The 21,515-nt window shown below is 42.4% G+C and overlaps 1 protein-coding gene and 1 pseudogene across 5 annotated transcripts in view; both read right to left on the bottom strand.

Moving 5' to 3' along the window:
* FAM222B (family with sequence similarity 222 member B) overlaps nt 1-13,286 on the bottom strand; it is a 69,837-nt gene extending 56,551 nt beyond the window's left edge. For 3 of the 5 annotated variants that reach the window (XM_075994311.1, XM_012740588.3, XM_012740591.3), the window contains exon 1: nt 13,166-13,286. The gene's annotated coding sequence lies outside the window, so the exon portion shown is untranslated. Of the gene's footprint in view, nt 1-4,782; nt 4,817-13,165 lie in introns of all 5 variants that reach the window. The other 2 variants (XM_075994312.1, XM_075994313.1) reach the window with 1 other exon arrangement.
* A 5,157-nt stretch (nt 13,287-18,443) lies between these two features.
* LOC105857857 (gamma-glutamyl hydrolase pseudogene) lies at nt 18,444-20,195 on the bottom strand (annotated as a pseudogene).
* Nucleotides 20,196-21,515: the final 1,320 nt, after the last annotated feature.

Genomic DNA, 21,515 nt, shown 5'->3' with positions numbered 1-21,515 from the left:
AAGCAAAAAAAAAAGAAGGTTAAGAACAGAATCCTGGGCTGGGTGTGGTGGCTCACGCCTGTAATCCTAGCACTCTGGGAGGCTGAGGCGTGTGGATTGCTCAAGGTCAGGAGTTCAAAACCAGCCTGAGTGGGACCCCATCTCTACTATAAATAGAAAGAAATTAATTGGCCAACTAATATATATATATATACACAAAAAATTAGCCGGGCATGGTGGCACATGCCTGTAATCCCACCTACTCTGGAGGCTGAGGCAGGAGGATCGCTTGAGCCCAGGAGTTTGAGGTTGCTGTGAGCTAGGCTGACGCCATGGCACTCACTCTAGCCTGGGCAACAAAGTGAAACTCTGTCTCAAAAAAAAAAAGAAAGAAACATCGCCAAAGTGAGCATTCATTTTTGTCAGGTGTGCTGTTGAGCAAGACGAACCATCAGAACCTGCCACGACATACATCGACCCAAGGCAGTCCAAATGGCTGGCTTCTCCAGTTTATAAAGAGGACAATGTAGACATTTTAAAGTGCACAAAACCTCTTCCCAAATTTTAAAACACACTTTTCTTCTCTATCCATCAATATTGATGAAGTCAAAGAAGTGCCTAACATTAGATCATTGTACATACTATGCTTCATTTTCTCTTCAATGGGAAATAGAAGTGGGCCTATATAACGTGATATATGGAGCAACTACAGCTACCCAAGGACTGAGAAACAATATGCCTAAGCTATAGCTATCTTCTGAAGATTTCAGAGTTCTTCCTGATACCATGTGTTTTTAAATGTTTTTATTAACCTGCAATTTTAATAAACTTAGATACTTCCCTTAGAGTCATTCTGAGAACTTTTAATTAGAATCAAATTCAATAAATACTTTTTATTCAAAAAAAACAAAAAGAACAGAATCCTTAGAAACACCGACATTTGGGGATTGAGTGGAAGGAGACTATGAGACTATGAAGAAGACTAAGAAGGAATAGAAGGTAAGAAAAAAAACAAGAGTGGATAGCATCACAGTTTAAAGAAGCAGAGTTTAAAATAAGCTAAGGACTGAAAAGTGTCATCTGGGTTTGACAATTAGGTCACTGAGCAGAGCAATTTCAGTGAAGTGGTAGGGACAAAACAAAATTATGGCATTTGAAGGAAAAAACAGGCCAGGAGAGGTGGCTCACGCCTGTAATCCTAGCACTCTGGGAGGCGAGGCGGGCGGATTGCCCGAGGTCAGGAGTTTGAAACCAGCCTGAGCAAGAGCAAGACCACAACCCCGTCTCTACTATAAATAGAAAGAAATTAATTGGCCAACTAATATACTAATATATATATAGAAAATATTAGCCAGGCATGATGGCCCATGGCTATAGTCCCAGCTACCCAGGAGGCTGAGACAGGAGGATTGCTTGAGCCCAGGAATTTGAGGTTGCTGTGAGCTAGGCTGATGCCACGGCACTCACTCTAGCCTGGGCAACAAAGTGAGACTCTGTCTCAAAAAAAAAAAAAAAAAAACCAGGAAAAAACAGGCTGTGAAAAAGTGAAGAGAGTAGGGAAGATGACTTTTACGAAAAGGCGAGAAACTCAGCAGTAGCTGGAAGTAGGGTGGGGACAGAGTGTTGGGGAAAAGAGACAGTGGAGACAGAAAGATTAAAGATTCAGAGAAAAGAGAAATACTGGCATGACAAGGTCAGAGAGTGATTAACAGTACAGCAAAAGAAGGAAAATGTAACATGAATATAGATACAGTAAACTTTGTATGTGTGGAAGAAAGAGGTAAAGATAATTTCTGCTTGACAGCTAAAGGTTGGGGGAGAATAACATTAAAGGACTAGAAATCAACTAGATTAATAATTTACCAAGAATAAGCAAATATTTAGGTGAGACTAAGGAGCATAACCAGACATCCAACTAAGATTAGAACTAAGATTTTCCTACTAAGGGGAATCTTACTTTTTCTAAATATACATCCTTATTTAGAAATTTGAGATCTGATGGAAAAGCAGAGTGGTTGTGGAAAAATATGAGCAGAGACAGGATCCAGAAACACTGGCAAATAGCTCAAACTGCCTCTCAGAAGAAAGCAGTAGCAGAGAGAAGAGGCTGGATGCCAAACAGGGGGAAAATGCTGTTAATCAATATTGGACTTGGTCCAGCTGCCTTGAAATACCAGCCAATTTTCTCAATGTCTTTCCCAAATCTGAAAATCTACACTCACCTGGAAGCTGAAATACACAACTTCTAGGAATATTTAAGAATATCTCCTGTCCCAATATGCTAAGTATCCAAGCTCCAGTCCATTAAATAATCCCTAAGAGAATTAGAGAGCTTGGCTAGACTTTGGATGAGATCTACATTATTAATCCTCCAATTAACTTGATCAATCTCACTACCGAAAACCTTTTCACACACTGAAGTGGAGGACATGTCTTTCGGTGAAACAACAGTGTCCTAGGATAGAAGAAGAAACTGAGATAAAGGAATTATGCTTGGTAACAAGCAAACTTAAAAGAACTGGCAAAGTATTCTTGGAAGTCTTAGAAGCAAGCCTGTAACCCTAGCACTCTGAGAGGTCAAGGCAGGAGGATCACTTGAGGTTAGGAGTTCAAGACCAGCCTGAGCAAGATGGTGAGATCCCATCTCTACTAAAAACAGAAAAATTAGCTGGGTGTGGTAGTGAGTGCATGTAGTCCCAGCTACTTGGGGGGCTGAGGCAGGAGGATCGCTTGAGCCCAGGAATTTGAGGTTGCTGTGAGCTAGGCTAACGCCATGGCACTCTAGCTCGGGCAACAAGGTGAGATTCTGTAAGTAAGTAAATTAATTAATTAATTACTTAATTAATTAAAATAAAAATAAAAATTACCCAGGCATGGTGGCCCATACCTACAGTCCCAGCTACTCAAGCTACTAAGGCAGGAGGATCAGTTGAACCCAGGAGTTTGAGGCTCCAGTGAGCTATGACGACACTATTGCACTTTAGCCTGGGCAACAGAGATCCCCATCTCAAGAAAAAAAAAAAAAAAGAGGCCGGGGGCAGTGGCTCATGCCTGTAATCCTAGCACTCTGGGAGGCCGAGGCGGGCGGATTGCTCAAGGTCAGTAGTTCAAAACCAGCCTGAGTGAGACCCCGTCTCTACTAAAAATAGAAAGAAATTAATTGACCAACTAAAAATATATGTACAAAAAATTAGCCGGGCATGGCGGCACACGCCTGTAGTCCCAGCTACTCGGGAGGCTGAGGCAGTAGGATCGCTTGAGCCCAGGAGATTGATGTTGCTGTGAGCTAGGCTGACGCCACGGCACTCACTCTAGCCTGGGCAACAAAGTGAGACTCAGTCTCAAAAAATAAATAAAATTAAAGAAAAAAAATGTTTAGCTAAAATCTAACAACTTTAGATACTCTGCATATTCCTTTCTTTCATAAAACAAGTCTGCTTATATTTCAAAGTCATGAACCAATAAAAAGTACCTAAATTATACCAACTGTCATTCCAAAAAGCAACAACAGCATATAAATATTTACCATCGGGTATATTTATTTCATTGTTTTCAATTCTTACAGGACTGGTGAAAAAGCTACCGTTGTAGCAAAAGACTAGACAGAGTTAGTTGGCTTTAGTTCCCAATCTCAACACTGGCATCACTGGTTCAAAAATATCCTATGTTCTTCACACCAAATCTCTAGAGGTTCTAGTTCACAAAAATTACAGTTTCAAATGTGAGGCACTCAGTGGAAGAGATTCCTTCTTTTTTCATGTCTATAATATAACTGATATTAAGGCAATTTTTCTAAGACTGATAAACCACTGAGAATAAGGTGTACAACTGATAGGCACACTAATTTCCTTTTATCAAAAATTTTACAAAACTATATATGCTTTCATTTAAAGCATGAATGGTACTACTAAAGAGTAATACCAGTCTTTCCATTTAGGTGATAGAGTTTGTGTTTCATTTTTGTTTGCAGTCTAAAAACTGCTAATTTAAAGCAAATATGCAGCACATTAAAAAAACAGGAAAATAAGGAAAAGGACTAGCACTGTACATAATACTATAGACAAGGTACTTAGCACCACATTCTCGTAAGGCCAATCCCTCAAGAAGATGTGAATGAACAACATATAAAATAAAGCAACTGATCCCACACAGTCCAGCAGTTAGAATTCCTGGTTTTCACCCCAGTGGCCAAGGTTCAACTCCTGGCATGGAGAAGGAAAAAAAAAGCAACTGAAGTTTGGACTCACACGGTGATCAACCTAGCTTTAACTATTAATATGCTAATGACTACCAAATCTGTATCGCCTTTGTATCTCCCTTCTAAACAGTTCTACTGAACTCAAGCCTCAAGACCTATATATGCAGAAGCCCACTTGACATTTGCTCCTGAATTTCCCAGATACCACAAATCTAATATTAATATATCAAAATCAAACTCATTTTCCCTCAAATATAACATCTTTTTTTACTCTAGTATTCCCTACCTTGATTAATGACATCATCATCCACTTAGCTGCCCAAGCTAGCAATTTTAAATTCATCTTTGATAACCTCTTCTCCTTTATCCATGCCCCCCAACATAAAATCAATGAGATTCTTCTAGTTAGTCTCCCAAAAAGTTCTTCAATCTGTCTACAATTCCACCATTACCACTCTGAGATCTTCAATATCTCTCAAGTAATCACCACACCAGTCTCATAAACAAACTAGTCTCCCTGCAGCCATATGCACCTTTTTAAATCTAACTTCCACAGTCAAAAAAGAGCTACTTCTCTTAAATAGTGATCTGAACATGTTCCTTACCTCGTTTAAAACCTCTTCCATGACTCTCCAGCACCTACAAAATAAAATTTAGACCCCTTACCAAAGCCATCCACAACAGGGCTCCAACCCATCTTTCACCTCACTTCCTTCCACTCCTTTCTCATCCTCCATGATCTAGCCACATTAAACCACTGGCCCACAAGTGCATTACTGTTATACCTCATGTCCTTGTGCAAGCTGTTCTCTGCACTTAAAACAGTAACTTCTCCAATCCTCTTTTTTTTTTTTTTTTTTTTTTTTGAGACAGAGTCTCACTTTGTTGCCTAGGCTAGAGTGAGTGCCATGGTGTCAGCCTAGCTCACAGCAACCTCTAACTCCTGGGCTCAAGTGATCCTCCTGCCTCAACCTCCCAAGTAGCTGGGACTACAGGCATGTGCCACCATGCCCAACAAAATTTTTCTATATATATTAGTTGGCCAATTAATTTCTTTCTATTTATAGTAGAGACGGGGTCTTGCTCTTGCTCAGGTTGGTTTCGAACTCCTGACCTTCAACAATCCGCCCGCCTCAGCCTCCCAGAGAGTTAGGATTATGGGCCTGAGCCACTGCACACGGCCAAATCCTCCTTTTTTTGAGGAGGCAGCAAATTTTTTCATCCTTCAAGACCCAACTGAATCTTCCTCTAAAAGGTCTTCTGCAACGTTCCTCTCCTCACACATAAGGCAGAACTAATTAATGTTCCCACAGTACTTAGTGCAGGTAGAGATCATAGCACTTATTGTAATGATTCATATTTATTTGTGTGCTAGTCTCCAATTAAAATGTAAACTCTTTTTTTTTTTTTTCTTTTTTTTTGAGACAGAGTCTTGCTTTATTGCCCAGGCTAGAGTGAGTGCTGTGGTGTCAGCCTAGCTCACAGCAACCTCAAACTCCTGGGCTCAAGCAATCCTACTCTCTCAGCCTCTCGAGTAGCTGGGACTACAGGCATGTGCCACCATGCCTGGCTAATTTTTTCTATATATATTAGTTGGCCAATTAATTTCTTTCTATGTTTAATAGAGACGGGGTCTTGCTCTTGTTCAGGCTGGTTTCGAACTCCTGACCTTGAGCAATCCGCCCGCCTTGGCCTCCCAGAGTGCTAGGATTACAGGTGTGAGCCACTGCGCCCAGCCTAAATTCTTTAAAAACAGGATTGTCATCCATATTTTCATTCCTAGTGCCTAGCACAATGTATGACACATAGTAGGCATTTAAATATTTGCTGATTTTACCGCTGGGTGTGGTGGCTCACACTTGTAATCATAGCACTTTGGGAAGCCAAGGCCGGCGGATTGCTTGAGGTCAGGAGTTCAAAACCAGCCTGATCAAGACCCGTCTCTACTAAAAATAGGAAGAAATTAATTGACCAACTAAAAATATATATACAAAAAATTAGCTGGGCATGGTGGTGCAAGCCTGTAGTCCCAGCTACTCGGGAGGCTGAGGCAGTAGGATTGCTTGAGCCCAGGAGACTGAGGTTGCTGTGAGCTAGGCTGACGCCACGGCACTCACTCTAGCCTGGGCAACAAAGTGAGACTCTGTCTAAAAAAAAAATATATTGCTGGCCGGGCGCGGTGGCTCACGCCTGTAATCCTAGCTCTCTGGGAGGCCGAGGCGGGCGGATTGCTCAAGGTCAGGAGTTCAAAACCAGCCTGAGTGAGACCCCGTCTCTACTATAAAATAGAAAGAAATTAATTGGCCAACTGATATGTATATAAAAAAAAAATTAGCCGGGCATGGTGGCGCATGCCTGTAGTCCCAGCTACTCGGGAGGCTGAGGCAGTAGGATTGCTCGAGCCCAGGAGTTTGAGGTTGCTGTGAGCTAGGCTGACGCCACGGCACTCACTCTAGCCTGGACAACAAAGCGAGACTCTGTCTCAAAAAAAAAAAAAAAAAAAAATATTGCTGATTTTGCTGAAAAGATCAACTCCAACATTTTTCAGTGAGGCCACAGAATTCAAAAAGCTTAAAAGAGACTGGGCACGGTGGCTCACGCCTGTAATCCAAGCACTCTGGGAGGCCGAGGCAGGAGGATCACTCAATGTCAGGAGTTCGAAACCAGCCTGAGCAAGAGGGAGACCCCGTCTCTACTAAAAATAGAAAGAAAATTAATTGGCCAACTAAAATATATAGAAAAAATTAGCTGGGCCTGGTGGCACATGCCTGTAGTCTCAGCTACTCGGGAGGCTGAGGCAGGAGGATTGCTTGAGCCCAGGAGTTTGAAGTTGCTGTGAGCTAGGCTGACGCCACAGCACTCTAGCCCGGGCAACAGAGTTGAGACTCTCAAAAAAAAAAAAAAAAAGAAAAAAAGCTTAAAGGATTCATATGGCTTACTGGTGGGGAAAAAACACACCACACAAAATTCATACTTATGTTATTTCTAGTTTTTCATATTTTTCTCTACTAGCTTCAAGGTTAATTCCCAGAAAAATCAGTAACCAAGTCAGTCTTTCATTCACTTCTTAAATTGCCCCTATTTTCCCATGAAACAGTATGATCTACTGCTATACCAAACTAACATTTTATAATTGAGCTATCAAATCTGATTACTTATTTCCCTCTTTATATTAAATGTATCTTGAATAAAGAAAATTTAGCATTTTTCCTATTAAGTTGTATTCCTTTTCACTCTAAGTCACAGAGCTCTGATAGGGACATGATCAAAACTCTGAGAGGCAATGACAAGACAGAAACAGATATTAAACACCTAAGAAAGTATTCACCTCTCACCAAGAATACTGGACTTCATAATTATTCCCCCTCCAGTCAGCTGTAAAGAGTCAACCCTTCTGGCCACTTTGTTTCTCATACTGACTCTCACTTCCCAATTTATTATATTAGAATCATCTTTTTAAAGTCACTATAATATTTTAGGAGTTCAAATCTAAGTACTAGGCTCATGCTTCCTGTCCTGCTCTGCTGCATTATATAATGTTACTCTGCCAACATATTAGTTCATTTCCTCCTCTTGCTTGTCCCATTATGGTGGTATACATCAATAATGCCCACTCCCTTCCCATTTTCAGACTTTACTGTTTTACTTTGAATGCTATCTTCCTAATCCCAATGCAGATGCCTTTACTGACAATACTGGCATCCAGATTTCCATCAAATCTCATAATGAGTTGTACCTCCCCTTTGGTAGATACTTAGATCACTTACTCTACATCATCAGTTCTAAGACACACTTTTATTTTTTCACATTTTAACATCTCTGAAAACAGAATACATCTTACAACTGATAGTATGCCAGTCTGGTTAGTAGCATTTCTTCTTTCTTTCTTTTTTTTTTTTTTTTTTTTGGGACAGAGTCTCGCTTTGTTGCCCAGGCTAGAGTGAGTGCCGTGGCGTCAGCCTAGCTCACAGCAACCTCAAACTCCTGGGCTCGAGTGATCCTTCTGCCTCAGCCTCCCGAGTAGCTGGGACTACAGGCATGCGCCACCATGCCCGGCTAATTTTTTATATATATATCAGTTGGCCAATTAATTTCTTTCTATTTATAGTAGAGACGGGGTCTCGCTCTTGCTCAGGCTGGTTTTGAACTCCTGACCTTGAGCAATCCGCCCGCCTCGGCCTCCCAGAGAGCTAGGCATTTCTTCTTTCTTAGTGTTATATAAAATAATTGTGGGCTGGGTGAGGTGGCTCTTGCCTATAATCCTAGCACTTTGGGAAGCCAAGATCAGGAGTTCAAGACCAGTCTGAGCAAGAGCGAGGCCCTTCTGTACAAAAAAATAGAAAAATTAGCCAGGTGTGATGATGCACACCTGTATTTCCAGCTACTAGGGAGGCTGAGGCAGGAGGATCACTTGAGTCCAGGAGTTTGAGGTTGCAGTGAGCTATGATAACACAACTGCACTCTAGCCTGAGTAACAGAGCGAGACCCTGTATCGGAAAAAAAAAAATTGTGACCATTTCAATCATTGGCACCATAGATTTGATGAAGGTATTATATCCTATTATAATACTTTGTTGTCTGATGAGAGGTTGTTAAAAATAAATATATTTGGGCACAAACAGAGTGGATATTCAATAATCACTAGTAGGCTGGGCGTGGTGGCTCACGCCTGTAATTCTAGCACTCTGAGAGGCCGAGGCGGGCTAATCGCCCCAGGTCAGGAGTTCAAAACCAGCCTGAGCGGAGACCCTGTCTCTACTAAAAATAGAAAGAAATTAATTGACCAACTAAAAATATATATAGGCCGGGCACAGTGGCTCACGCCTGTAATCCTAGCACTCTGGGAGGCCAAGGCAGGTGGATTGCTCAAGGTCAGGAGTTTGAAACCAGCCTGAGCAATTGGCCAAGTTATATATATATATATATAAAAAATGAGCCGGGCATGGTGGCGCATGCCTGTAGACCCAGCTACTTGGGAGGCTGAGGCAGAAGGATCACTTGAGGCCAGAAGATTGAGGTTGCTATGAGCTAGGCTGACACCACGGCACTCACTCTAACCTGGGCAACAAAGTGAGACTCTGTCTCAAAAAATAAATAATAATCACCAGTAATAATTAACATTTACTTGGCATTTACCAAGTGTCAGGTACTGTTCTAAACACTTTATATGTATTAAAACATTTAACCCTCACAACAACCCCATGAAGTACAATTATTCTCTTCATTTTAGAGATGAGGAAACTGAGGCACAGACACTTTAGATAAACTGTTCAAAGACACACAGTAATGCTGCAGATTCGAACTCATGTTTACTGATTATGATTCATGACTGTTATCATTTTTCCTTTCAGCAAACATTTAACAAGCAATTATTCTAAGCTAACTACTGTGCCAAACACCAGTAAGCAAACCCTGGTCCTAGGGAGGACACTGTGATCCACAGGTCCATTCTTGAATCCTTTAACCTCCAAACATCAGGACCAACCTATAATTTCACTAAGTTAAATCCACTCTCCTCTTTTCTTTTCCTTTTTAACATCTTCTATAGTCCTCCTTTAAAGCTGTTAGCACTATATCAGGAACCAAAACAAAAAACAAACACTTTGTACTCTATTAATAATTAGATGCTGTGAAAATATTACAAAAGGGACTTCAGTTAGGGAATGGGTTGCAAGATCAAAAGGGCTCTTAATAAACAAAGTTTCTAATTTGTTTCTCTCTTTTTTTGTTTTTGAGACAGAGTCACTCTGTTGCCTGGACTAGAGTGCCCTGGCGTCAGCCTAGCTCACAGCAACCTCCAACTCCTGGGCTCAAGCGATCCTACTGCCTCAGCCTATAGCTGGGACTATAGGCATGCACCACCACGCCCAGCTAATTTTTCCTATATATTTTTAGTTGGTTAATTAATTTCTTTCTATTTTTAGTAGAGATGGGGTCTCTGGCTCTTGCTCAGGCTGGTTTGGAACTCCTGACCGTGAGTGATCCTCCCACCTGGGCCTCCCAGAGTGCTAGGATTACAGGCGGGAGCCACCACGCCGGTCCCTCTAATTTGTTTCTGTTTCCAAGCAAATGTTCTCAGTAAAAAGGAGAAGAGTAAAAACATCATAATTTTGTTTTTAAATAGAACATTTTTAAAAATATTCCCTAAAGCATGACACGCTTGTTTTAAGAAAAAATTATTTACTTAATCAGAATAAAAATGAGCTAATAAACCTTATTCCTTTTACTTGTTTATCCTCTGTTACGTCAGGGATTCAGGGGAAGTCCTTATATCCCCTAAGTTCATCTCTCCCACTTTAGATAGACTTCTTACACAACAGGCAATCAAAATGGCTGGCCAATCCCTTTCTTTCCCCCAGGGAAAGAATTCCTCATTTGGTAACTGTCATCTACTACATAAAAAAAGTAACCACAAATAGGAAAAGAATAGGAGAGAAGGACAGGAAATTCTCATCACAGCTGAACAAACTTCTATTATTTTAACATAACATGGGTGGCATTTATGGGCCTGTTTGAACTAATGGAAATTTCCAATAGAAGCAAAAATGCATTACCAACATTCAAAATAAATGTCCAATTATTAAAAATAAAATAACGGCCGGGCACGGTGGCTCACGCCTGTAATCCTAGCTCTCTGGGAGGCCGAGACGGGCAGATTGCTCAAGGTCAGGAGTTCGAAACCAGCCTGAGCAAGAGCGAGACCCCATCTCTACTATAAATAGAAAGAAATTAATTGGCCAACTAATATATATAGAAAAAATTAGCCGGGCATGGTGGCAAATGCCTGTAGTCCCAGCTACTCAGGAGGCTGAGGCAGGAGGATCACTTGAGCCCAGGAGTTTGAGGTTGCTGTGAGCTAGGCTGACGCCACGGCACTCACTCTAGCCTGGGCAACAAGTGAGACTCTGTCTCAAAATAAATAAATAAATTAAATTAAATTAAATAAGATCGGTGGGCCAACTCTAACATTTTATAACTCTTTTTCATGTGCCATGTAGTAGTCAAAGACAGAATAAATTTGTATGCTGTAATGACCTACAACAATACTAACAAATGCTTCCTTTTTAAAACTATGGGGGGATCAGTGTTATACACAGAGAATTTATTTAGCATGCCAAGGAACTAGAGCAAAAAGCTTAAAATCATACATCACTGTGTATTTCCAGGAAAGACAGAGAAGTTAAAAAACAACTAGGGTTCATTTCCCCTATTCCTATAAAATAATTCACTCCCCTTATCTGCGAATCTTCAAAGATCTAGTATGACCACTCCCCTACCTTTACTAAAGTAAAAATCAAATCACTCACCAATTTCCAAAAGGCCTTGCCAGTTCAAGCTTTCAATCCTCAAAGCCAGCAAAGCTTAAGCATCTGTCTCTTTCTGTCCTTTTGAAAGGAGTTTGCACCTCTCTTTCAAAAGCTGTGAAACCATATTCCGTCTCTAGAAGCACATAGTTTAACTATGTCCGCTTTGTCTACTCTAAAAAATAACAAAGCCTCAGGAGTGCTCCTTCAGTCTCTCAGAAAAGAACCAGCCACCTCTTGAGCTCTTGCACAGCTGCCTCTGTCTTTTTCTGTCAGACACTCCACCTGGAAGGTTCCACTTGCAAACAGAATACAAAAAGTAGAGCCGAAAAGCTACGGTATGCTTATCTGACCTCCAAAATAGAGACACGGCCCTGGGGCAACCAGAGACTCCTTTTCAAAGGAAAACTTTGTACAATTAAACAAATTGGAGCTGCGTAGGGGTTCCTGGAGGGTGGCCCCTGGGGAGGGCAGGGAATCTTCTCAACTCATAATAAAAATATCAAATATATATTTGCACATGTCTCACTGGGCAGCCCTCTCAGCTTGTCTCAAACTAGTTTTCTTGGCTCTGCATGGTGGCTCAAAGTGAGTGAGAGTGAGACCCCATCTCTACTAAAAATACAAAAAGAAAAATAAAACTAGTTTTCTCAATTCATAATAAAGCACATTAGTGCCAATTGTGTTACAAGAGAACCTTAGTGAGCTGTGTTCAGAAAGCATTTAACAAATTGGCCCTCCATTCTCTACTTCCTTTCTCTTGAGTGAGGAATAGAGTATGGTATTTTTCCTAAACAAGTCTAATGGCTAATTTGTCACATTACAGAACAAACTGGTATTTCTGATCTGCTGTGCCCAAGAAGAAAGCACCTATGTGTCTATTGAGGATTTACAAACAATATGCTTGACACAATGTTTCTCTGTCACATTGACAGAGAAATCAGTCCATTCCATTAATAACATTAGGTTCTAAAATTCAGTAATATCGATGGCAATATATTAACATTGACATAGCACTTACAATTTACAATTTTCACAAACAATCTCAATCATACACGCGATGCTTGCAAGAGCCCATTTGAAACACATCTTCCTGAGGTTCAGAAAGGTTAAGTGGGACCTGCCCAAGGTTATTTATCATCTTTATCAGTGGTCAACTTGGTTTTGAGCCTGTCCGACTCTAAGCCCTCAGTTCTTTTTCCCAGACTCCTCTCAGCTTTAAACAGGGGGCTCCCGACTCCCATCCTCTACCCAGAGCAGCCTATTACTCGGGGCGACTGACTCTCCCTGCCTGATTCAGAGTTGGCTTCTTCAGCTCCAGTAGGGCTTTCATTCTCCACCACCCTCCCCTCCGCGACCATTCTCAGAAAGGAGCGGAAAGGGAGAGGCGACCAAAAGCTCTTGGGGGAAGGGATGATGACAAATGGGGGAGCGCGGGACACTGGCCCTGCCGTGGGCTCCTTCACTCCACAGCGCGCAATCCCTTCACTCCACCAAGCTGTCCAGCTGTGGGGCCGACGATCTGGCCACCGGTGCCCCAAATTCTCCCATCACCTCCAGAAACTGTACCTCCCCTCAGCCCCTCCACTATCGACACGCAAAGCCACCCCTCAAAGTCGTGGTATCCCTCCGCCTGCGCCCCAATTCTTGCCCCGCTGCCCACTCCCCTTCCACCACCACTCACTGTCGGTGACTGGGCCCGGCCCTCATGGCTGCTCCGTTGCCGCCCGCCGCCACCACCACTGCTCCACGCCCCGGCCCCTCAGCCACCGCCGCAGCCGTCGGGACTCGCCGGAGTCGCTCCTGCGCCTGCGCAGCCTGGCTCGCCGGGGCCCTTTCGGGCCGCCCGCGCCTGCGCAGCCCCTGCCGGGGGCGTCTTCTTCAGTGCCTGACGGTCAGGAGTCTGGACCCTAGTGGTCATGGGCTGTGGCTTTCAGAACCTGGTAGGCTTAGAGAATTTGGAGGCTGCCCCAGGGGTTGAGGCCTCTGGAGTACTTTGCCTAGGTTACTAAACTCTTGGGCTGCGGCTCCCCTCAGGGGCCATAAACTTGACACTTCCACAATTCTGGATCCTGCTTACATTTAAAGGCCTGAATTCAGGTGCTTTCAGGTGACCACTGAAAGGAAATTTGGGTTTCTTTCAAGAAGACAATCATGTCTAAAATGCATTGAGGGTAACTATGTAAGAGATAACTCTGACATCCCAGAATACACTACTAGCCAGGAGGTGCTCAGAAGTCCTGGGGACCTTGTCAAAGAGGTGACCTCACCTACAATGCACTGGGACACTGCTGCTAAGTTCAGTACATTTATCAAGAACATGCTGTTTATTGGACAAAAATGTTCTAGGTACCCCATATGTGCCATCAAGGAATTTGCAGGCGAATGGTCCCCTACTTTCCAGCTCTTACTGTGGAGTCTGGCACTTTTGCAACTAGTAAACAAAAACAGACCTTCAGCCTAGTAAGGTCTAACTACCAGCCCCTAAACCACTGTGCTGCTTTGGCATAGCTCAACAAGAGACTAAGCTCAACTGAGTCCTGGGAATTCACAAAACAAACTTGAAAGCAGCTGGCAATGTACAGCATCCAAAGGAAAGAGAAAATACAGGACTAAACTCCTCTCTGCTAGGACTTTTTTTTCCATCTCACCTCCAGCCCTGGTGTCCTCTCTACAAAGTTTGTACAGATAGGGACCAAGATATAATGCAAATAAAAAAAAAAAAAGAAGAAGACAACGATGAAGAAAAGAAGTTTCATTCTTTCTGTGAAGGATATTAAATTCTCTGTGCTTCCAGGGAAAGTAAAAACTACTCCTGATCCCAGTACCTAATGTGAATGTTTGAACTCCTAATATTAAGGAAAGTTTTCCTTATATTGGAAAGAAGCAAGAATAGGTTCTGGGCCGGGCGCGGTGGCTCACGCCTGTAATCCTAGCTCTTCGGAGGCCGAGGCGGGCGGATTGCTCAAGGTCAGGAGTTCAAAACCAGCCTGAGCAAGAGCGAGACCCCGTCTCTACTATAAATAGAAAGAAATTAATTGGCCAACTGATATATATATATAAAATTAGCCTGGCATGGTGGCGCATGCCTGTAGTCCCAGCTACTCGGGAGGCTGAGGCAGAAGGATTGCTCGAGCCCAGGAGTTTGAGGTTGCTGTGAGCTAGGCTGACGCCACGGCACTCACTCTAGCCTGGACAACAAAGCGAGACTCTGTCTCAAAAAAAAAAAAAAAAAAAAAAAAAAAAAAAAAAAAAGAATAGGTTCTGAAGTAAAGACTGAGAATGTTAAAAATGGAGTGTCACAGAGATGCTGGAAGCAATAGAGCCTGCTTGTCACTAATATTCTTCTGTAAAAGGAGACAGGAGATATATACAACTGTATATAATGGGACTCTCCGGTCACTAAGAAACAAAGGGTTATTCTCTGCTGCCTTCTTCTCAAGGAAGCACCTAGGAACCTGAGGACTTTTTTCACATCAGATGCTTGGAACTTTTAGGTACATAGCTATATGCTGCTGTGGAGAAACAGTGTGTAAATTGGCATCTAATACAGTTCCTACAAAAGCAAATCTACACAAAGGTGCAGGCTTTATGTATGAGCTGCCTCCCACCTAAGCAGAATCATCTTGACATATGTTAGAGTAAAAGGCAACAGCTGACATAGCAGCTGGACAATAAGCAGAACATCCTATGGGTGGGGCCCAGGATCAAACCCAGTGGCTAGTTCCTGGCTTAGAAGTCTTGGCATTAATTGCAAAAGTATTACCCTTTGGAAAGAGAGAATATTTGGCACCACAGGGGAACTGCAGAGCCAGGAAGGTGGAAGAATTAAAATTGGCACTACATTCTGATGAATAGATGATTAAAAAGGTGCTCATAGCTGACCCCAAAGTTTCTGAGAACTATACCTTCCTAACTCCACTACCACAGCTCCCTGCAAAGGCCTGCTATAATTTATATGACAACAGCATGTATTCCTATATTTGAATCATTCTGGGTCTCTGGAGCCACTTTCCTACTTGAATTTCTTACCAGGGCAGAATGGTGGATTTTTTTTTCCTGCCAAGCATTCATTCATAATCTCCAGTGATAGTCATTCAGAGAACCACCCCTACTCCAAACTCAGACCATGTGGTTTGGATGAGGCTCTCCAGGCATGGAGCACATAACCTAGACTAAAGTCAATCAACACTTAACATTTTCTAAGCTATAATTATTGTTTCAGGGAAGGGCAGGTAACCCAGTGAGAGCCAAAAAGGCACAGGAGACTTTTCCTTCTGGGAAAGTCTCTTGTTTTTTCCACTGAATCTGCATGTGAGAAGATATAATATCTAAAGTTGCTGCAGCCATGTTGATACCACTAGGGGAAAGCCAGTCCAGAGAAAGATGTCATTTATTCACTCACTGAACAAAAATCTATTGAGTACCTACTATGTGCCAGACACTGTTTTATGTGCAGGAGATATAGTAGTGAACAATATATACAGGTCCTATCTTCATAGAATTTACAGTCAACCCAAGCATGGTGGCTCATGCCTGTAATCTCAGCACTTTGGGAAGCAGAAGGAGGCTTGTTTGAGCCCTGGAGTTCAAGACCAGCCTGGGCAACATAGTGAGACCACGTCTCTACAAAAAATAATAAAAATTATCTGGGCATGGTGGTGTGTAACTGTAGTCCCAGCTATTTGGGAAGCTAAGGCAGGAGGATCACTTGAGCTCAGGATTTTGAGGTTATAGTGAGCTATCTATGATTACACCACTGCACTCCCCGGGCAACAGAGCAAGACCCTGTCTCAAAAAAAGAAAGAATTTACAGGCCAGGTCATGGTGGCTCACACCTGTAATCCTAACACTAGCACTTTGGGAGGCCAAGGAGGGAGGATCACTCAAGGTCAGGAGTTTGAGAACAGCCTGAGCAACAGTGAGACCCCGTCTGTACTATAAATAGAAATAAATTAATTGGCCAACTAAAAATATATAGAAAAAAATGAGCCGGGCATGGTGGCACATTCTTGTAGTCCCAGATACTTGGGAGGCTGAGGCAGAAGAATTGCTTGAGCCCACAAGTTTGAGGTTGCTGTGAGCTAGGCTGATGCCACGGCACTCTACCCTGGGCAAAGAGTAAGACTCTTTCTCAAAAAAAAAAAAAAACAACTTACAGTCTAGAGTCTAGTAGGGTACATACACACATACATATACAATAATAACATCAAACACCAAACACGTAGCATTTACTATGTAAATGCTCTATGTAAATGCCAATTCTCTTAATCATCATAATACCCTGATGAGGGCATTATCATTATCCCTATTTTATAGATGAGGAAACTAAAAGTAGAAAGAAGTTACTTGCCCAGGGTCACACAGTAAATAATGGAGCTGAAAATTCAAACCCAGGATTTCTGGCTCTATAACCTGTGTGCTCAGTCACTATGTTATACACTGCCTATCATCAGAGGGAAAAGAGAGGATCTAACCAGTTGTGGAAAGAACAGCCGATAAGAATGCCTGGAATCCCCATAATTTTCTGAAATAAAATTTTAATAATGCCTAGGAGTGAGAATACTAGACAATTTGGGATGTGAAAGAAACTCAGTGGAGCTGGAAAAGGTGAGTAAGAAGATGGGACTAGCGAAGTAGACCAGTTGTGTTAATTAGCTTGTACTTTATTCTGAGGGTAGTCAGGCAATGGAGTGACTTCGTCAGATTGGGGCCATGGGAAGGTTGGTAAGATCAAAGACAGGAAAACTCTTTTTTTTTGAGACAAGAGTCTCACTCTGTTGCCCTGGCTAGAGTTCTGTGGCGTCAGCCTAGCTCACAGCAACCTCAAACTCCTAGGCTCAAGCGATCCTCCTGCCTCAGCCCCCCAAGTAGCTGGGACTACAGGAATGCACCACCATGCCCAGGTAATTTTTTCTATATATTTTTAGTTGGCCAATTAATTTCTTTCTATTTTTAGTAGAGACAGGGGTCTCGCTTTTGCTCAGGCTGATCTCAAACTCCTGACCTTGAGTGATCCACCCACCTTGGTCTCCCAGAGTGCTAGGATTACAGGCATGAGCCACCGCACCCAGCCAAAGACAGGAAAACTCTTTTTTTTCTTTTTTTTTTTTTTCATTTTGAGTCTGCTTCTTAATTGGCTATTTTTTTTTCCATTTCAGCATATTATGGGGATACAAACTCTTAAGGAGCCTCTTGCAGCATTCTACTGCTTAGTGGACAATGAGCTAAATAAGATCATTTCAGGTAGTGATAAATGCTGTGAAGAAAAGCTTCTCTGAGGAAGTAATATTTGAACTAAGACCTAAATGGGGAGTAGAACCAGATCTGGAAGAACATAGGAGGCTGAAGTAACAGGTATTAAGGCCTTAAGGCAGAAATTAGCTTGGCATATTAAGGGACAGAAATAAGGCCAGGGCTGGTTGCGGTGCCTCACGCCTGTAATCCTAGCACTCTGAGAGGTCAAGGCGGGAGGATCACTCAAGGTCAGGAGTTTGAGACCAGCCTGAGCAACAGCGAGACCCCCGTCTCTACTAAAAATAGAAAGAAATTAATTGGCCAGCTAAACATATATAGAAAAAATTAGCCGGGCATGGTGGCACATACCTGTAGTCCCAGCTACACGGGAGGCTAAGGCAGGAGGATTGCTTGAGCCCAGGAGTTTGAGGTTGCTGTGAGCTAGGCTGATGCCACGGCACTCACTCTAGCCTGGGCAACAAAGCGAGACTCTGTCTCAAAAAATAAATAAATAAGTAAATTAATAAATTTATATTTCTAATGTTCAGATACAAGTTTTTTCCATGAAAAACACTATATTATTTATCTATCTCACTGTTTAATTACCAAATGTGATATAAATAGTCACAAACTGAATGAAGAATCAAAGCCAGTCACATCATAGAAAAAGAATCCCTATGGCTTTCTAATATTGCCATGGGTAACAAGTTATTGTAACAGTTTAATCATGAAATTATTCCAAGTTGCTCTTTAACAAATCCAAGACTTTCAAATATATAACATTGCTGAAATTAAGAAATATTTCCAATAAAAACTGGATGGAACTGATAAATCAGTGCTTTCTGCTCTTCAGATGCAGATGGAAAATGATGATTGTTTTTCTGAGCTTCATCAACGAAGAACTCTGCTAAGTAAAATGCAGTTTTCACAGCATTAGGTGCATGGAAAATGCCTTTTAATTTCTTCCACTCATAAGGTACTTTCTCTGGATGCCACTGGACACCACACACTGGATATTTATATCCTTCCATTGTTAAGATAAACTCAATCTTGCCATCTGTATTTGTAGTTAATACATTGAAAAACTTCTTTAAGTTTTCATTCATCATAAAATTCTCCATGGAGAGGCTCCCTTCGTGGAAATTTGTAGTCAGAGGTTCTGCTGCCAATGACAGCAACAAGTTAGGAAGAAAATTCTGGAACATTCTGCTGTGCAATGAACCTCCTCCAGTGAAGTTCAGTGGCATTTTGATCCCAATGGTATCTGTGAGAGTTAATAAGCACTTTTCAGCAATCAGTAATGAAAGCTCTTCAAAGCCAAGGCATGTGCCCCACACAGAAAAATAGTCTCCATCATCAAAACTCTGTATGGCCAATTTGTAAAATATTTTGGCCACTCTGGCATAATCTGAGCGCTTGAGGTCAACACTTCCTCAAGTGGGAAGTATTGGGAATGGGAAAAGGACTCCATTAATAGATTTGAAAAGTGTTTCATATTCGTTATTTGTAAGATCAAGCCTTACTGGTACAACTCTTGCACCTGCAGACTTCAGATACTTTACATAAGATGCAGCAATATAGTATTTTCCAAGGTTTCTCATGACTATATTACGGCATTTTTGCATTAATATTCCAATGATGGGCTTCTTGCCGGTGTCACGAAGGTTCTGGGCAGCCCGGAGCTCTCCACGCGCAGCCGCAAAGGAGCAGGGTCAGCACGCACAGCAGACGGCTCAGGCTCGCCACCGCCCTCGCTGCCTCCCGCCGCCTTTCAAAGGCACTGCGGCCCCGCGGGCGGGCGGAGGCGGCCTCTAATTTGAAATTTTTAGTGTGAAATGTTCCCTTTACCCTAATTGCAGTTGAAATGGTGTTTCACCTAACTGTCCATCAAAGAAGATTCATATTTTCTTGATTGCTGGCTGTCCCTTGTATTTAGTGACATCTTGTTCTCTGGGCACCCATATGCCCAAAGAACATCCAGAATATCATGTTCCAAAAAGGGTGTTCCTTCCACTGACAGAGCAGGCAGCCTGAAAACTGGAGCCTGGCGCCATTTCCAAACCATTAATGCATTTGGTTTCCCAGGCTCCGTCAATCCTGTGTCACTCGGAGAATCTCTGAACACCAATATTCCATTTCTACAACAGCAGCCTGGCCAGTTGGTTCTCTCCACCTCCAACAATTCTCCCCTTTCTGTCCTATATTATCAATGTTTTTCTTCCTGTCTACTGAGTGATCGCCATGAGCAAACAAAATCTTTCACCTTAGAAAAGAAAGAAAAGGAAACCCACTCTTAACCCCACAGCCCTGTCCTGCTCTTCTACTACCCTTTCCTCTGTTCCCTTGAGAAGTTGTATATATAGTCAGCCCTCCCAGGGTTCTGCATCCACAGATTCAACCAACCAAAGATAAAAAATATTTGGCTGGGCATGGTGGCTCTAGCCTGTAATCCCAGCACTTTAGGAGGCCCAGGAAGGAGCATCATTGAAGGCCAGGAGATTGAGGTTACAGTGAGCTATGATCCACTGCACTCCACCCTGGAGGTCTCTCTCTCTCTCTTTTTTTTTTTTTTGAGACAAAGTCTCATTTTGTTGCCCAGGCTACAGTGAGTGCCAAGGAGTCAGCCTAGCTCACAGCAACCTCAAACTCCTGTGCTCAAGCAATCCTTCTGCTTCAACCTCTTGAGTAGCTGGAACTACAGGCATGCGCCACCAGGCCCAGCTAATTTTTTCTATATATATTAGTTGGCCAATTAATTTCTTTCTATTTATAGTAGAGACGAGGTCTCACTCTTGCTCAGGCTGGTTTCCAATTCCTGAGCTAGAGCAATCCCCCCCCCCTCAGCCTCCCAGAGTGCTAGGATTACAGGAGTGAGCCACCGCACCCCGCCTAGATGTCTCTTTTTATTTTATTTTTTATTTATTTTTAATTTTTAATTCTTTCTTCTTCTCTTTTTTTATAAAACATGTTCTGTAATATAGATGTCTCTTTTTTTTTTTTTTTTGAGACAGAGTCTCACTTTGTTGCGCAGGCTAGAGAGAGTGCCGTGGTGTCAGCCTAGCTCACAGCAACCTCAAACTCCTGGGCTCAAGCAGTCCTACTGCCTCAGCCTCCAGAGTAGCTGGGACTACAGGCATGCGCCACCATGCCCGGCTAATTTTTTCTATATATATTAGTTGGCCAATTAATTTGTTTCTATTTATAGTAAAGACGGGGTCTTGCTCTTACTCAGGCTGGTTTCGAACTCCTGACCTTGAGCAATCTGCCTGCTTCGGCCTCCCAGAGAGCTAGAATTACAGGCATGAGCCACGGTGCCCTGCCTAGATGTCTCTTTTTAAAAAAAAATTCCTAGGCTTGGCGCCGTGGCTTATGCCTATAGTTTCAGCACTCTGGGAGGCCAAGGTCTGGAGGATCACTTGAGGTCAGGAGTTCAAGACCAGCCTGGGGAATATACTGAGACACCGCGTCCACAAAAAAATAGATTACTGGGTGTGGTGGTGCTGTAGTCCCAGCTACTCAGGAGGCTGAGGCAGGAGGATGGCTTGAGCCCAGGAGTTTGAGGTTGCAGGGGGCTATGCTGATGCCATGCACTCCAGCCAGGGCAATAGAAAAAAGAAAAAAAAAATTCTGGAATTAAAAAAAACAACAATAAAAAATACAAACTTTAAAAACATAATAGAGTATAACAACTATTTGCATAGCACTTACATTGTGTTAGGTATTATAAATAATCTAGAGATGACTTAAAGTATATGGAGAATTCACAATTTGGGCACCCAGGGGGTGGGATGATTGTA

Source organism: Microcebus murinus, chromosome 18 (genome assembly GCF_040939455.1).
Source record: "Microcebus murinus isolate Inina chromosome 18, M.murinus_Inina_mat1.0, whole genome shotgun sequence".
In the NCBI taxonomy this organism is placed as follows: Eukaryota; Metazoa; Chordata; class Mammalia; order Primates; family Cheirogaleidae; genus Microcebus; species Microcebus murinus.
This window is presented reverse-complemented; position numbering and strand designations above follow the sequence as displayed.